Raw genomic sequence first — 7,607 nt, forward strand, 5'->3', positions numbered from 1 at the left:
GCAGAAGGTGTGGTATGGTTCAAAGACCGCTTGTGTGTTCCCAATGTCCAGTCTATTCGGGAGTTGATTCTTAAGGAAGCTCATGAGACAGCTTATTCGATTCACCCTGGTAGTGAGAAGATGTATCAGGATCTGAAGAAGAAATTCTGGTGGTACGGAATGAAAAGAGAAATCGCAGAGCATGTGGCTATGTGCGATAGTTGTCGAAGAATTAAGGCAGAACACCAGAGACCAGCTGGATTGTTGCAACCGTTGCAGATCCCTCAGTGGAAATGGGATGAAATTGGTATGGATTTCATAGTCGGATTGCCTCGCACTCGAGCCGGCTACGATTCCATTTGGGTAGTAGTGGACCGCTTGACCAAGTCAGCCCACTTCATACCTGTCAAGACCAACTACAACAGTGCAGTATTGGCAGAATTGTATATGTCTCGGATCGTTTGTCTTCATGGTGTGCCAAAGAAGATAGTGTCAGACAGAGGAACGCAGTTCACCTCTCATTTCTGGCAGCAGTTGCATGAAGCCTTGGGCACGCATCTGAATTTCAGTTCAGCTTATCACCCGCAGACAGATGGCCAGACCGAAAGAACCAATCAAATTCTCGAAGACATGTTAAGAGCCTGTGCGTCGCAAGATCAGTCCGGATGGGACAAGAGATTGCCTTATGCGGAGTTTTCCTATAACAACAGTTATCAGGCCAGTTTGAAGATGTCACCGTTTCAAGCGCTGTATGGAAGGAGTTGCAGAACTCCGTTGCAATGGGATCAGCCTGGAGAAAAGCAAGTGTTTGGGCCAGATATTTTGCTTGAAGCCGAAGAGAACATCAAGATGGTCCGAGAGAATCTGAAGATAGCGCAATCGAGGCAGCGAAGCTATGCAGACACAAGAAGAAGAGAGCTGAGTTTCGAAGTCGGAGACTTTGTCTATCTGAAAGTGTCACCGATCAGAGGAGTCAGAAGATTCGGAGTCAAAGGCAAGCTGGCACCCCGCTACATTGGTCCGTATCAGATTCTTGCAAGACGTGGAGAAGTGGCCTATCAGCTCAGCCTGCCAGAGAATTTGTCTGCTGTGCATGATGTCTTTCATGTGTCTCAATTGAAGAAGTGTTTGCGTGTGCCAGAAGAGCAGTTGCCAGTGGAAGGTCTTCAAGTCCAGGAGGACTTGACCTACGTTGAGAAGCCAGCTCAGATCCTTGAGGTTGCAGATAGAGTCACCCGAAGGAAGACCGTCAGAATGTGCAAAGTCAGATGGAGTCACCACTCTGAGGAAGAAGCAACCTGGGAGCGTGAAGATGATCTGATGGCCAAGTACCCGGAGCTCTTTGCTAGCCAGCCCTGAATCTCGAGGGCGAGATTCTTTTAAGGGGGATAGGTTTGTAACGCCCCGAATTTTTGCAGTGAATTTTTTCTTTTCTTTACTCGCCAAAATTCGGGCGTTACCTTTTCTTTTTCTTTTTCCCCTCGCTAAACCTTGACCTTTTCCAAAGTTCTAGCGGGATTCGGTTTGGATCTCCCGTGTAGGAAAAACCCTAAATACTTTATGCTGTTTGATGCACCATGCCGAACCTTGCATTTCTTTTGATTGCTTTGAAAGCGCAATTGCATTCATGTAGAAAGATCGGATTTCGAAAATGTGGAGAAGATCTTTTCTTTCTTTTTTCTCCCTCTCTTTTTTCTCTCCTCTTTTTCTCTCTCTCCCGCGCCGTGGGCCGACCCCGGCCGGCCCAAGCCCCTGCGCCCCCCCCCCCCCCCCTCTTGGGCCCAAAGCAGGCCCAGCCGCCCCCACCCCCCCCTTTTTTTTCCCCAAATCCCCTCTCCCTCCCCCTCATTCTCTCCCTCTCTCCCTCCCCCACCCAAGCCGCCGCCCCCACCCACCTCCCTGCCCTAGCCGCCGCCGCTGCCCCGACCCCGGCTGCGCGCCCTCGCCGTCGGCCACCCCCTCGCCGGTGAGCCCCCTCCCCTCCCCCTTCTCCCTCCTCTCTCCTTCCCCCTCCCCTCCTTCTCCCCTTGGCCGCTGGCCCTTGGCCGCGCCCGGCCGCCCGACCGCGCCGCCCGGCTGCCCGGCCGCCCCCAGCCCCGCCCGCTCGGCCCCCTGGCCGCGTCCGCCGCCCGCTCGGCCCCCTGGCCGCGCCCGCCGCCCGCCCTGGCCCCTGGTCGCGCCCCCCCTGTCCCGGGCCGGTTCAGCCGGCCTCGGCCCCGGCTCAGCCGCCCCCGGCCCCAGCTCGGCCGCCCCCCCCCCGCGCTCGGCCGCCCCAGCTCGGCCGCCTGCCCCCGGGCCGGTTCAACCGCCCCTAGGGCCGGTTCAACCGCCCCCCCCCCCCCTCTGTTTTTTTTTATTTTTTTTATTTTATTTTATTTACTTTCTGTGATCATAATTACCGTATTTTAAGTAGGCTAATCACTGTTCATGCTATGGGAAAATAGGAAGTTTAATTTAAAATTCCGTTATGCTATTGATTCACGTAGTTAATTGTTTACCCTGTGCAATGTTGATCAACTAAAAGTGATTAGGTTTCCATCAGTATATATAAATATGTATAACAGAATTATTTTGTTAAAAACCAATTGTGTCATTAGTGCATAAGATTTAACCCCCTGCGAGACCTTTCCCGTTTCTTTCTAACCATAACAAATGCGTTATCGAATGTCATACTTGATGCATATTCACTTTATTTGTTATCTTGTATGGTGTACTGTTCTTTTGTATTAAATATGTGGATGGATGTATGTATGTTTGCGCTCGCATAGAGAACGATCCGGTCGAAGAGCCCGAGGAATTCGCAGGAGAAGCCCCTGAGCAGCAGTCGTTTGGTGGAGGCAAGTGTCCTTTGACCTATCTATGTCCTATTCATTCTTTAATTCACCTCCCGCTTTACACCTTTATACCTAAGGATTGACTAGCTTTTGTTATCCATGTCCTTGTTTACCTATTTGGGTCGGATTATTACTACTTAGTCTGATGCTATTGCTCAACTCTAATCAATGAACATGATGTGATTATCTATGATACGCTGTTTTCCCGTTATTCTTTATGATTATACTTGTGGTATTCAAGGGGGCTCGAGCGGTTTCTCGAGTGCCTCTCCGTAAGGACCTGTTCTATGGATGACCGCCCGGGAAAACAGTGCAACCATGAGGGTGGAATGGGGTGCCCTTAGCTGAATAATTAGAGGATCCGGGGTGTAGTTCACTTAGCCGTCGTGCCGTCAATGGGGCTCGGTGTATGCGGCTCGCTCTGCCAAGTTTGGGTTCGCCCCTTGGGGAGGAGTGCGGTGCATTTAGGAAACCTAACGGGTGGCTACAGCCCCGGGGAATCTTTGTAAAGGCTTCGTAGTGAATCCCTGGCCATTCACCTCGGGAGTGAATAAGGGTCTTGCAAGCCCGGGCTAGAGAGGGAATCACGGCTTGTGGGTAAAGTGCACAACCTCTGCAGAGTGTTTGAAAACTGATATATCAGCCGTGCTCGCGGTTATGAGCGGCCAAGGGAGCTCCAGTGATTAGTGGTACTTGATCAGCGACATTGTGGTACAGGTGGTTATGAGATTGATGGTTTTGGTTATGATTATGGTATTGGTAAGTGGTATTCTTTCCGTTTGGAAAGGATACAATGGGCTAATAACTTGGGTTAATGCTAAAACTTGGCTTTCTACTAGTAAATAATAATCTGACCAACTAAAAGCAACTGCTTGACTTATCCCCACATAAAGCTAGTCCACTACAGCCAAACAGGATACTTGCTGAGTATGTTGATGTGTACTCACCCTTGCTCTACACACCAAACCCCCCCCCCCCAGGTTGTCAGCATTGCAACCACTGCTCAGGCGAAGATGAAGCTGTGGAAGGAGACTTCCAGGAGTTCCAAGATTACGACGAGTTCTAGGAGTGGGTTAGCGGCAACCCCCAGTCGGCTGCCTGTGAAGGCCGCGTTACCTACGTTTCTTTTCCGCACTTTGATTTATTGTAAGAACTATATGGACGTCTCAGACGTATGATGTAATCGACTATTTCCCTTATTAATACTATTTTGAGCACTGTGTGATGATGTCCATATTATGTAACTGCTGTGTACGTGAATAACTGATCCTGGCACGTACATGGTTCGCATTCGGTTTGCCTTCTAAAACCGGGTGTGACATAGAACAAAAATTTTATGATCATTTTTTCTCCGGTGACTATGAGTTGGATTTGGTAGATTTAGTGTCATTGCGGCAGACAAAAGACGAATCGGTTAATGATTACATCCGGAGATTCCGCGATACAAGAAACCGATGCTTTCAAATTCATTTAGCAGAAAAACAGCTAGTAGGATTAGCCTTTAATGGTCTACGATATTATTTAAAAGAAAGATTAGAAGGCATCCAATTTTTTACACTAGCACAGTTACACCAGAGGCTTTGGCTTGCGAAAGCCGGAGCAAAGAAACTGCTAAAACAATGTGTCACAACGTACATATAATAGAATGCGACCAAAGTAGCTCAGATGACGAATCAGCAGAAGTGTATGCTGCTGAAATGGTTTGGCCAAAACAGGCCAAATCTTCGGCTTGTTCCTCCTTACAGCCGGTTCAAAAGAAACGGCAAGAGGAGGTTAAGTTTACGTTTAATGTTGGTAAGTGTGATAAAATATTTGACGAATTACTAAAAATGGCAATATTAAAATAAATCACACTGTTCCATCCGCCGACGAGCTAAAACGTCGTGCATACTGCAAGTGGCATAACTCGTTTTCTCATGCCACTAATGATTGTAATGTATTTCGGCGACAGATTCAATCGGCCATTAACGAAGGACGATTGAAATTTCAGGAAATGCATGTGGATACAGAGCCCTTTCCGATGAACATGATTGACCTCAAGGGCAAGGATAAGACTCCCGATGGAGGGGAGACCCTGAAGGTGACCATCACAGCCTCTAGCACTGGGGGGCAAGCGCAGACAGGGAGACAGTTGCGGGAACCCGTGCTGCGCATCACGGACAGTCCGCCGTCCAGACACGGACGATCCGACGCTTCTCCGGACGGTCCGGAGGACTCTAGCGGACGGTCCGACCATGCTCAGGACTCGCAGCGACCACGTACCTTCAAACCACGACGACCAGAGATAGGTACGTGGAAAACAAATACATTTAAAGCAACTGGTCGGCTGATCAAACCTGGTCCAACTTTCGATCAATTGTTGTCTAAATATGTGAAAAAGAAGGCTGGCCCCAGTGACCGGCCACCAAAGCGACCCCGCTCACCCATTCATGAGCAACGTCAGGTCAGGTCGATTGGACCACCTCACCAATCGGAAGAAATGAAAGGTCCTATTGTACAATTGAGACCTAACATGCCGACTTAGACCCCTCCACCCCCTTATCCATCTATGCCATATCCATACACATACTTACCTCCACCATTTGTCCCAAATCAAATGTGGGGTATGCCACCATATCCATTTGGGATGCCATAGTACCCCGCTTGGGGGGCACCCCAAACATCCGTTTTTGATAGGTTGGCGCCGCCAGTGCAAGACCGATTGAGCGCTGCTGAATCCGGTCACCAGGCACAGGCCCAACAAGATTGCCAGACTACTCGGCCTCCTAGGCCGACCAATCCGGCAGGGGGCATATGCCTGTAGCAACTCAAAGAACAACAAAAAAGGACATCATCAAAATAGGCACTGCAGATGTTGTCATACAGGGAGACAATAAAGGGCCGATGATTTTCGGCGAATCGGCCAACGCAACCGAAAAGGATACGGCTACCATCAAAACAGCCGATCCAAAATACTCCATGCCTCGATGGTGCCCAGCGGGATTGACACGATCCCAAAAGAGAAAATTACAGCGCCTAAGAGCAAAGGAGAGCCAGGAGAAGGAGGCGGAAAAGACATTTAATTACACACATCCACTATACCCGCCACCGCAAAAGAAATGGAGACCGAAGGCCGTTGAGACAAAACAAACGGCCACAGAAATAGAAAGTCAACCTGCACCAGGCACGGACCGTCCGGCCCCCGCGCACGGACCGTCCGCCGTTCTCCAGGAAGCCTCTGGACAACCTGCACCAGGCGCGGACCGTCCGGCCCCCACGCGCGGACCGTCCGCCGTTCACTAGGAAGCCTCCAACGACACGACAACATTAATGGAAGAGGACGACCTGCTGGGAGAAGACCTGGTCGACTACGAGGCTTCTCCAGAACGCCCAGGTATGGATGTAAATATTATTACATTTTTCACCGATTGTACTATTCTCGGCGACGATGAACCTGTTGTTGCTCAGTTTGATTTTGGTCCTAAAGAAGCCGCCTTTACTAAACCAAAGGAATCGGTAAATTATTTAAAGCCGCTCTTCGTGCGCGGTCACATTGATGGGATACCGATTGCTAAGATGTTGGTAGATGGAGGGGCGGCTGTAAATCTAATGCCTTATTCATTATACAGAAAATTAGGTAAACAAGATGACGAACTTGTCAAGACCAACATGACCCTCAGCGGTGTTGGAACTGATAGTTCGATCAAAGCCAGGGGAGTCACGTCCGTTGAATTAACCATCGGGACTAAGACCCTTGCTGTTGCATTCTTCGTCGCTGATGTAGAAGGAAATTACAGTTTAATCCTAGGCAGAGATTGGATTCACGCCAATCAATGTATACCTTCTACATTACATCAAATGTTAATACAATGGGTAGGCGATGACATAGAGCAAGTACATGCTGATGTATCGGCCTGCATCGCTGTGGCCGATGCCCCTGTGCTCTGGACTTATGAGACTGCTACATGTCTCACAGGAGTAGATTTTTTTGATTATCAATTCATAAGTATAGATAAAAAAGAGTTCATTCTTGTAATGCTAGAGCCGATGGAAAATCGGCTAAATCCTAAATAAAGTTTAAATGATGAATACGCACAAAGTTCATGGGTCTCTGGTCACGGACAGTTCGGCTTCCAAGGCCGGGTGGTCTGGCCTTTCACAAAAGGGTTCGGACTTTAAGACCGAACATATATCACAGCAAAAGGACAGTATTACGGATAATCCGGTCTCCAAGACCGGAAAGTCCACCGTCACACAAAGATCATCTAATTCCTCTGTGGGGAACATGATAGAGGAATTCAGAGATCTTGATAAACTAGGACAGGGGTTTACATCGGCCGATCCTTTGGAGGAGATTGACATAGGAGATGGTAAAACTCCAAGGCCGACTTTTGTAAACAAGACTCTGGAGACCGATCCTAGAGATGAGATGATCGGTCTATTGAAGGAATATTCAGATTGCTTTGCTTGGAATTACACTGAGATGCCTGGATTAAGCTGAGAGATCGTAGAACATCGGCTGCCTATTAAATCTGGTTTCAGACCTTTCAAGCAAAGAGCTAGAACATTTCGTCCAGATCTTCTCCCACGCATCAAGGACGAAATCCACCGGCTGCTAGAAGCTGATTTTATCAGGCCTTGTAGATACGCAGAGTGGGTCTCCAATATTGTGCCGGTGGAGAAGAAGGAGTCAGGTAAGCTTAGAGTATGCATTGATTTTCGCAATTTAAATAGAGCAACTCCTAAAGACGAATATCCCATGCCCATAGCCGACACATTAATCAATAATGCATCAGGAAATAGAATTATTAGCTT

This window comes from Zea mays, chromosome 7 (genome assembly GCF_902167145.1).
Source record: "Zea mays cultivar B73 chromosome 7, Zm-B73-REFERENCE-NAM-5.0, whole genome shotgun sequence".
Taxonomy (NCBI): domain Eukaryota; kingdom Viridiplantae; phylum Streptophyta; class Magnoliopsida; order Poales; family Poaceae; genus Zea; species Zea mays.